The sequence below is a fragment of the Centruroides vittatus genome, unplaced genomic scaffold (assembly GCF_030686945.1).
Source record: "Centruroides vittatus isolate TY-2023 unplaced genomic scaffold, ASM3068694v2 contig_2826, whole genome shotgun sequence".
Taxonomy (NCBI): Eukaryota; Metazoa; Arthropoda; class Arachnida; order Scorpiones; family Buthidae; genus Centruroides; species Centruroides vittatus.
The window spans coordinates 5,442-17,179 of NW_027121798.1; the positions used below are offsets into that span (position 1 = coordinate 5,442).

At 30.5% G+C, this 11,738-nt stretch overlaps 1 pseudogene; it reads left to right on the forward strand.

Annotated features, from left to right (window-relative positions):
- The first annotated feature begins 1,042 nt into the window (after positions 1 to 1,042).
- Positions 1,043 to 8,313, forward strand: LOC136972195 (sialin-like; annotated as a pseudogene).
- Positions 8,314 to 11,738: the final 3,425 nt, after the last annotated feature.

The following is an 11,738-nucleotide window of genomic DNA, read 5'->3' on the forward strand; positions in this document are numbered from 1 at the left end:
GCTAGAAACCGAAATTCGCGTTGTACTTGTTTCTTTGATTGATTTCAATAAATCTTGTTCTGTTATTAAAATGGTGTCATTTTGGTCGACTGTCGCCGACACCTTACCGCTGGCTCCATTCACCTCCTCCACTTGAGTAACGCGTAACAAAACGTAACAGCCATCCTTGACAAGTAAGTAGGTCATCGACCCCGTTGCCGGAGGTAACAGTCTGACTTCCTCTGACCTTCCCAGTGGCTCACATATTGATGTCAGGACTGGGATTCGACTTTTTCGAAAAATCAAAAAGGCGAAAGAGGCCACAGTCAAGAATAAGGGTTGATTTGAGTCGAATTAGAAACATTAGAAAAATATACCCGAATTGTTTTTTATTTCTTGATGTTTCAAGGGCCAATAAAGCAAAAAATGTAAAAATCTTTGGGGTTATTTTATGACCAATTGCCATATATTCTTCCTGTTATGTATAGGAGCTGAAAATTAAAACATGGCCAGTATACTGCACTCCATAATGAACATCAGAAACACGATTACGATAACAGAAAATATTTCACAGTTATTAACAGAAGCAAATCTGCTGCATGTAAAAATTTTTCGTTTATTTTGTTAATACTGTTGTAATTTAACTTTTGGTATAGGCTTTGTTTTCTCTTTAATTTTAATTTCATTAAAATAATGAAAATATTTCAATACGCTTCTTGTCGTTATAATTTGGATTAAAAAGCACGTGATGTGTTTAAATAATATAGTTTATCGTTTTCGAATGATATTGTTTAAATATATTTTCTGAAGATTAAAACATGTCGTAAATCAATCTTCATTTGTATAACGAATCATTACATCTAACTCTATTATTTGAATTTGAGAAATGGTCTTTTAATACGAATATAACGTAAACAATAATTATGTAAATGTTGTAATTATTCATTTAAGCTTTAAATAAATTATAAAGTCTAACATTTATATTGTTTGCATTTATTGAAATTTTAACTTCAGTTGTTGAAATCTTACAAAAGATTTTATTTTAGATCGTTTTCCCGCTCGTTACGTATTGGCATTTTCTACATTTTTGATTAATGCAATAGCGTACAGCCAAAGATCTGTGATAACTGTCGCTATTTTAGCCATGGTTAATCATTCATCCATCCACATGTATAATAGCACGTCTTCAACAGAATGTCCAAAAAACTATCAGCAAAATTCTACATCTAGTTACAAACAGGTAAATATTTAAATGTAGAATGTATGCATAAATTACTTACAAATATAAGTGATTGATAGCAAATGTTTTATACAAAATGTTTATAAACATTTAAATATCCTTCAAAATAAATTAATGAGTAGAACTGAATTGTAGTTATTTTCGTGTTTCACATGACAATTTTAAATTTAATATTTTAATTTATTCTGTTATTGTCAAGGCTTACGAAACCATCGATTTAAAAGTTCAACATTTACCAGATTTAATGCTAAACAAAATATTAATGAAGTCAGTTACTTAAATTATTCATTTTGTTCTAAATCTCAGTCAGGCCAGGAACACACATGCGTAATATTCGGCGTAAAATGTATCAAAAAACGTAAAAATTTTTTGAAATTTTGGCTGAAACAGAACTGAAATAAGAGTAGAACATGACTACCTTTTACGCGATAAAATTTTTACGCGAAAATTCTTTCAATAAAAAAAGTCTTTTCTGTGACGTGAAAGTAGACACGTGATTCTTATTGTAACAATGGCGACAATGTGGTTTACCTAACAAGATAGAATAAAATAGAGTGCCAGTAGCAGTGATTACAGCGCCAATTTTTGAAGCTGATTGAAGAGAAGGACGCCATGATATTTTCGGTGGTTTATTCTATCTTCTTTGTTGATGTCGAAGCGTCTCGTATGAAATAATTATGCTAAATTTTTGTGCCATCATCAATTCTACCAACAGTTACAAGAAAGGTTCGGGAATTTCTTTTCTCAAGTAAGTTATAATTATTAATTTTGCTCACTGTATATGCTTAATAAAATGTCTAATTTAAAATAATAAACTTTAAAACGCTGTCTAATTTATAAAAATTTAAATAATTGAAAATGTTTTGGATAGAAGCCTTTTTTTTTTTTTTTTCGTAACTCTTTTCGCCCAGTGGGCACTAAGAGGGCCTCTTACAGCAAGCCCATTATGGGTTCGGCCAGGCCCACAATGGGGCGGCCGGGTGGTGAGGGACGGGGACAGACATATCCAGACGGACCAACCCCCGAAAAATTCCTGGGGATTTTTTCGACCCGTCTGGATTCGATCCCGGGTCCCCCAGTGCGGCAGACTGCTAACCTTGACCGCTCGGCCATCCGGCCGCTTAAGGATAGAAGCCTTAAACATATCAAATTATGAATTTTAGAGTGGTTAATATCAGTGATAAGTTGGTGTAAATTGAATTCTATTCTTGTGATAGTGAAATTTAAAATAAAACTTTTTCTTTGTCAGGTTTTCACACACTGACAAATCTCTTCTTAAGAAATGGCTTAACAAACATCTAAAGACCGAATTTCAGAAGCCTGCAAAGAAAAAAATTGCAAAGATAGAATATGTAGTATCAGTCTTTCGTGATCACACATATTGTTTGCCATCTCCAAAGAAAGTGCATGAAGTGTTAATTTTAACAAGACAGAAATGTGAACAGCTACATAAGAAACTTAAATGTAGCAGACAGTCTAATAAAAAAAATTCAAATAAGATTGTCAATTCAAAAAACATTATTCAAAGGCTTGGTGAAATGCTTTCTAAATCTGAGGCTATGACAGAAAATAACTTTAATTGACTGCTTCATCATTTCTTAAAACATCAGCTTTTTTGGTAGTGTAAGCAATGAATATTCAGAAGAACTTATCACCCTTCAATTATCGCCTTCTAACAGAAGAAATTATAGTTTATGCATTTCTTGATGCTGCTCATATGTTGAAATTGATGAGAAATCTTTTGGCTAATTTTAAAGTTCTAAACATAGGTGAGAATGATGACAGAATTATTAAATGGCAATTTTTATTCAGTTATATAACTTACAGAATAAAGAAGTTCTTCGTGTCTCAAATAAATTAAAATGATATCATATTGAATGGTGGAGACAAAAAATGAAAATAAATATAGCAGCACAAACATTAAGTAGATCTGTAAGTAATGCTTTTATATTTTGTAAAGAAAATTGCATAGAAAGCTTTAGTAGTGTTCATGCAACTGCTGAATTCACAATGAAAGTAAATGATATATTTGACCCGCTTAATTCTTGTCACCCAGTGAGGAGATGGACAATGAGTCTAGTCACAAACAGAAACAAAAACCAATGTTTGAAAATTATTAATAAAGGAATTAATTATTTCAGTAAACTAAATGATTGTAAAAACTGTCCACTTCTTAAAGGAAGAAGAAAGATTACAATAATTGGTCTAATAATTGATTTTAAAAATATAGAACAAATAGCAAATCAACATGTTTAGAGTGAAGTTTTTATAATTCTTATTAACCATATGTGTCAAATGAAAGTATTAAGATTAGAGGTGCACAATTAAGACAAATGTTTACAAAACTGATTACAGTGGAATCCCGGTTAACGAACGTTCTGGTTAATGACCAAATTGCTTAACAAACTTTTATTTTGCAAAAATTTTGTCTTGAATAAGGAACTTAACGACTTTTTTGTGTCCAATTTGTACGCTTGCCGACTTTCAAGGGGAATCAGTTAATCGTATGCCGGTGATGGTCTAGGGTCTATCCAACGTCGGTGGTGGCGGAGGAGTCAAAGATGACAAGTATTTTACAGTGAAAATCGTTTGTTAGAACGAAAAAATGCTTACATATTTGAGGTGGTTGAAAATGGTTTATTTACAGTATTTTCTCCCGGCACTGAGCGGCGTATCACTGGTCTTACGATAGTGCAAGCTGATCAGACGTAGCCCCAGAGCAGACAAGATGGGTTCAATTGGTCACAGAAGCGATGGTAGGTGATGGAGCTGTGATGACTGGAAAGGTCCGCGAGACACTACACAAATTTTAGCAGGCACGACTTCAGGCTTAATACAGATGAAGACAACACAGATTTATCGCCATAGAATTTTTAGGAGAAATGCGTTTTGACCTAGAGATTCGGGATTTTTATAGAATTTCTTCCCTGAATCTAACGTTATGATTAGTCCTGCGTTCCATTTTTCTCTTCTCGATTGTTTTTTTTTTTTTTTTTGTCTCCAGGTGAAAATCGAAAGCAGATCAGGTCACGAGAAAGGTTTGTTTCCAGGCGTTTATTTGACACCTGTTTGTCAACTGATCAGAGATTGTTGATAAACCTATAAGCCTTGCGCTCATAATTTAGCCCGTTTTCTACTATCTGTCATTTGGAACTTTAATGATTGTATGCGATGTTTTTTATACCTGTCAAATCTCCCCTTTTTAGAATATTTAACCTAGATCAACTGTTTATGAGCGCGTTTTACTATGTTTTCATCAAAGAAAACCCATTTTACAAATAAAAGTACAAAAATACCGACGGCTAGAACGGATTAATGGTATTTGCATTGATTTCTATGGGAAAAATTGCTTCGGTTAACAAACAATTCGGTTAGCGAACGAACTCGCAGAACGGATTAAGTTCGTTAACCGGGGTTCCACTGTATACAGTATTTAAAGGACAGTTATACACATCATTATTTTTTAAATATGATGTACGGTATGTTTAATATATTTTGCCTTGCACTATAAAACTATTTGCATAATATGTAATGTAATGTTGATACGTGTATACTAAAATTAATTTTTATTGTTTAATAAAATTATTATAATTTTTAATTTGTAAAATTTCTCTACAAATCTATAAAATTTTGTTAAGAAAATTGTAATTTTATGAAATAATATAATAGAATTATGGTAAATTTTACACAATATATTATGATACATTGTATATGTAAAAAATCTTTATTAATTTATCTGAATTGCAAGATATCTTCAGTTATCATTAACTTAAATTTAGTCAACAGACAGAGTCCACCGTATCTGTCATGGCTGCCGCACTTAAATTCGCCTCAGCTGTAGTAACCGATTTAGCACTCTATGTTATTGTATCTCGTTGGGTTTAACCATACAGTTGTGACGATGTCGATGAAACGAAAAATAAATGAAATAGAGAAGTTTATTGAATACGTTCGACCAGATCATTGTCTCGTATTAGAGACACTGTACTTAAACAACGTTTATGGATGGCTATAGATGCAAAATTTCAAATTACAGGTAGGTCTAGTAGAATCGATATATAGGCCTGGTAGTTAGATCACGTTTTTTATTTGAATTCGGAATACAAGACTATTAATTTAAATTTTATATATTATTGCAGAGAATGCGGAGAAAAATGAAAGGTATAAACAGATAAATATATGAGAGAAAAAAATTAATAAAATGAGCACTGTTAAGGCAGTGGTTTTTCCTATTTGGCCAGAAGTTTTACGTATGGTGTTCCTGGTCTAAGCGATTCAAATAATTTTAATGTTATTTTAAAAAAATGTTGGAATAAACAAAGACAAAAATGAAAAAAATGCCTTAGCTATAAGTGGAAAAATCTGCATAATTTAATTCGTAAAGCTTCAATTATATTAAATATAAATCACTAATTACATTCACTTCTTAGGGATCTTACGTATGGACACAACCCACTCAAGGAATAATACTAGGAAGTTACTTCTATGGTTTCGTGTTAGCTCAACTTACAGGAGGTTCCATTACATTTTCACTTGGACCGAAAAGAAGTGTCATAATTTTTTCGTGTCTATCTTCAATATTGATCATTTTGACTCCCTTTTGTGCAGATGTTGGTGTTTCAGTTATATCATTATGTCAATCTATCGTCGGATTAGCACAAGTAAGAATAAAATTCTTTATTGTCATTGCACACCTTATTTACAGCCTCCTATTAAAAGTCATTTTATTGCAGGGACTTGTATTTCACGGAACTTTTACACTGTTAGGAAGATGGAGTCCCGAAAACGAAAAATCAATATTATCCTCAATTTCTTTTAGTGGTACTCATGGTCGGCACAGTTGTTGGTTTAATGATAACTGGATACCTTTGTGAACATAAAGGATGGTCTTCCAGCTTCTATTCTTTCGGTGAATATAAATAATACGATTGTTTCTTCAATGCTAATATGTGACAATATCATTTCTAATCTATATATTTACAACAGGCGTATGTGGGATTGTCCTTTCTTTATGTCTTACGTTCACAATTTATGACAGACCTCAACAACATCCCAGAATATCTGACAAAGAATTGACATTTCTTAGCGAAAGCGTAGCAAACATCTCCTCGGAAAAAACGGTAATATCGTTTGTTACTCTACTTTACTGACTAAACTCTCATAAATACATGTTTACTTAAAACAGAAGTTGAATATTCCCTGGAAACGAATTTTAACATCCAGAGCAGTATGGATAGTAGCTTTGACGAAAATTTGTTGGGGTTTCGGTTTTTATACAATAGTGACTAAATTTCCATCATACTTAAACAACATTCAGCACTTTCCTATCCAAAAGGTATGTTGGTTGTTTTACATAAGTCTTATATCACCAAATTTATGTATGTTATTCGTGTTTTAGAATGGAAGAATGAGTGCATTAGTATTTTGCCTGGATTGTATAATTCTATTTACTTGTGGTTTTATTGCTGATTTCGTGAAATCTCGTGACTATTTAAGTATAACTAATATTAGGAAATTCTCCCAAGCAATTGGTAAGGAACCGCAATATCGTAATTATTAAATTGAATTCTAAAATTTCTGGCATTATATAATTAAATATTTATATTGTAGCTATGTTTGGCCCGGCAGCATGCATCTTAGCGATTTCATTTCTAGGCTGCGAGAGTACAAAAATCATTATCTGTTTAATGATTGGAATAGGTTTATTCGGCTTTAATAATTCAGGGGATGTCGCAATAGTGCTTGATTTAGCACCAGAATTTGCAGGTAAGTCATTTTGTTTTAAAATTTTATTACAGAATACGATATTCACTGGAAATTTATCGAACTTATTCTGAAAATAATTGTGACTAAAAGTCAAAGTCAGTTGTTCGTTCGGAGGAAATCATGTCGCAGAACTTGCGAAGTCAAAAAATCGATCATAATAATACGTATCATTATAAAAATCTTGTTTATTTTGCTTCACTCAAGATCTCAATTAAATACCTCAGAAAATATTGTTGATTTAACTGTAATTTTTCTCAAGTTTAACCTGTGTCCCCATTCATTACGCACTTAGCTTCACCATCAATATTTATATTATGCTAAATTAAGTATACATTACGATTTATTATTATTCTTAGTAACGCGTAATTGAAGTTTTGTACGGTCATGCTTCGATAAGTGAATTAAGGTATATCGTAAAGTGATTAATAATATATTACTTTCGTAAACAATATTTAAAGTAAAAAAATGGTAACACAGAATCTATAACGAGCAATTGTTTATTGCCACAGCGTCACAATGCTGGGCTGCAATTTTTAATTTTTTATATTCTTCAGCTTTAATTACTAGTGACTTGCCCCTGCACATCATACTTTTCCTACTATTAACAGTGTCATGTCCGTCATCTATCTACCTCCGTTCAGGGGAGAAATGTTTGAGTTGAAATAATGTCACTTCCGGTTTTTATTGAACATTCTTATATGGATAATCGGAGTTTTCTGCTCATAAACTGTTCTAGTTATGGTCATGAATCTCTTATATGTAAAACCTTTGTCGAAATTACACATTGACAGCAGACAAAAGACAAACTTAATATTTTGATTACATTTTCATTTATTAAATTTTCTTAATTCTATTACAATTTCTTAATCGTAATAATATTCTTATTGAGCATAATTTCTATTTTATTTATTTAATGAGTAAAATTATATTAAAAAAATGGAATTAATTTACTTCGTTAAGAGAAAATATTTTATTTGATAGTTAAGAACTTTTCTTAATTTAAATTATATTTTAGGTGTTCTTTTCGGATCGACAAGTGGTTTATGTAACATCGCAGGTATACTATCGCCATACGTTGCTGGAGTTATACTAGATAAAAACGTAAGTTAAAAGTTTTTAATTAAAATTTATATTTATATGACTTATGCTAAATTTGTGTATTTATGTTTACATATAAGGCAGGAGATATGGGTCAATGGAACTACATATTCTATATGGCATCGCTCGCTTATTTTCTTGGTGGTGTAATATTTATATTTGGAGCTACTGCAGACGTTCAACCTTGGGCTACCATTAATACAGACAACAACAAACAAGATAACAATTAATCATGAATATAAATCAAATCTTATTAGGAATGATAAAAAATTCGCTTATGGAGTCATTAAAATAACAGGCACGCGGAATCGCTTATGTTAACTATGCTGGCACCACCCTGTCATACCATCGCTTCTAATTTTTGATAATCAAATTAACCTCAAATTTTTATATGAAAGTATGAGTTATTGTGCTAATTGATCACATCTGTATTAACTCGTCACCACTGGATAAGTCGACATACTTTTGCTGTTAAACACTCTGATAAGTCCTGAAAAATCCTCTCCTGAAAAAATGAATTCACTCCGCATGTGTGGTGTAAACTCATTTTTCAGTAGTGGGAGTCGATTTATTTATTAATATATAATTAATATATTCAATAATACAATAATATATTAATATTATTAATATATATATATACATATTAATAAAAATGCCTTGTCATTTTATGTATTTTCATGTATAAAATAATAAGAGATAAACAAAAAGAAAATATACAATCTATATCAATGTCACACCGGAATCCAATTTTTCATTTTCTTATGCCAGAGGCATTAAGAATCCTTAGACGTTACTTGTCAACAATTGACAATTGAGAAGATAATGTTATCAAGGCGTTCATGATCATTGAAAAAGAAAGTCGAGACAGTTAATTGCTCAAAACAAACAACACTAAACGATTTTTTCAGTTTTCCATCTACAGAGTAATTGTAAATAAAGAACACAATGTATTGTAAGCCGATCCTACTGTATAACTCACTACTGTATTTTATTAATTGTAGTTTTATGGATTTTTTTCCGAATTCGCTTTAGTCGTCACATCGGATAACTCGACACATTTTTATTCCCTTTGAGATGTCGACTTATGCGGACTCGACTGTTTTTTAATTTTTATAGAAATCTTATTATATATATATATATATATATATGGTCAGAAAATTTTTTTGTGTAGAATCTGCACGGCAAAAATATTTTTTGCTCAGAGTATGTTCTGCTTATATACAAAAAAATTAGAGGAAACATTGACTTAAACTTAGTTTAAATTAACTGTAACAGAACAGTAAGTTTAAAATCTGTTTAGGGAGTTAGACTATTTTTATTTGTGAAACGGGGGTACTAAGCGGGGGTACCTATTTTTGCTGAAAATATGTTTTGGTGTTTTTTGTATATATAATTCTAATAGTAAGCTAAAACAGATTATTCGTAGTTTTCTGCTATTCATTAAATCGCTGTAATATTAATAAAAGAAAATTAAATTATTGCTTCGTTTCATTACAATTTGTTTACATCCACAAGAAATTTTATTACGACGGAAAAAGACAGGAGTTTCATGATATTTATAAAAGTTGTGAACAATATTTTGAAAATTAAGTAAAAAAATAGTTTTAAAAGTGACAAAATCAACCTTACAAAACTCATTGTAGAACACAGTCGCCGGTTAAAGAGATAAATTTATTGAAATTCATGAACATTGAAATTCATGAACTATCTGCGATAATGCCGACAAAATTTTCGAATATTTCTGATGTAAAAAAATTTCAATTATGAAATTCTTAAGAAATATTTGTATTCAAGTATAAGAATTTTAACAAACTTAAACATTAAAATTAATACAAAAATTTTAATTTTGTCACAAAAATATTTTTTTTACGGGAGTCCTAAGAAAGAGAGGCCAAAAAATACAAGCCGCCAACGCACTGCCTGTGTTTTTTCTTTCCCATATTATCGAAATAAATTTTATTATTTGTGTTTAATATAAAGTGTTTAAATTATTAGAATACCCTGATCTAATTTCCAAGTAATAAACAGCATTTATTCAATTAAGTAGCATCTTAATTTTTAATAGAAATTTGTCAGACTTAAAATAATTATTGGAATATTATAAATATACAATCACGATAAATTAGTACAATCGGCTCAATGCCGGCCCTGCTGTTTTCAGCATTTATATTTTCGTTTATTTTTTGTCGCCATTTATATGATATATACCAAGATTTTTAAATTTGGTCCAGTCTGTTAAAATAATATAATTTTTCTTATTTAATCGCATAATAACCACAAATCAGATTACGCGAATGCGGCAATTTTTAAAAATTGCGTTTTTTCCATAAAAGTATGCAAAGTTTGTTACTTTTTTGCGATTCTTTTTTCGGTTTTTGCCCATTCGCATCAAACTGAGCGAAAACCGGATTTATTCTACTGCTGAAAATATTAAGGAAGACGATTACAATCATGGAAATTTATATCGAAAAACTTTAATTGCCCGAATTTAAAACGGCAAATAATCATTTATGGTTATTTTAAGTAATATTAATATGCGCATACATCATTATTAGCTATATATTTCGAAATTGTAAACAATAAAGTTTAAAATATTGTAATTGAGATCTGATATATTTTGTTTCACTCCAGATTTAACGTAAAATTGTGAAATAAACACGACAAAAATTCAATTATCGATAGAATTACTAACACAAAAGACGTGGTCTGCATGTATGTATGTATGTACGTGTGTGTGAATTCCTTATAACTCTTCCAACTTTTGTTTAATTCAGATGAAATTTTGGTTATATTCGTTTTATTTTCTGACAGAAAGTATGGGCTACTTATTTTGCAGAAATATTAGCTATAGATCAAACATTATATCAATTTTGGATCAGTGGTTGAATTTCCCTGGACGAGTAAATTTCTTTTATGTTTCATTTTAAAATATTTTTGCAAATTACGTATTTTAAACTAACTTCATTAAATTCATTAAATTTAAAATATATACAGTTATTGCTTATCTAACTAACATACTGTACTGTACATGCAATTTATTTTTGTTTCATCGACGTGGAATTAAGCTGCAGAATCAGAATCACAAGGTCAATAACCTAAACATTATTAAAGTGTCTATTAGTAAACGTAATCGGAAAAAAAATCTTTCAAAAAACAATGGAGTGTTTACTCAGAAAGGTGTATAAAGAAACTTTATAAAAAAAATCTTGATAATTTTTAATATATAGGTTTAAATCTGTTTATGGGCCTGTAAGTGAATTCTCTATAACTACTATTATTATGTCCATTCAGCTGACATTTTGTTCTCGCGCTTTTTATGTTAAAGCAGATAGTAAAACTGCTTAATCTGTAGAAATATTAACAACTCTTCAGATTTCCTTGAAATTTCTCCAATAATGCAAAAAATGCATGTTTGACAGGTTTTTGTAGTCGTTTAGTAATAATGATACTTATTTGTTTATTGAAAGTGCAGTTAAAAAAAAGTAAGTTTAGTAAGACTCTATTTTGAAACCGTGTTTTACTGTATATTGTGTATTGAACCCAAGACTGTGTTATTTATTAAATAAAGGTGGTTATATATTATTTAAAAGTGGTAAAGGTTTTTCCACCTTTATTTAAAGATGGAAAAAGCCAAGTGTTTAATAAATAACACAGT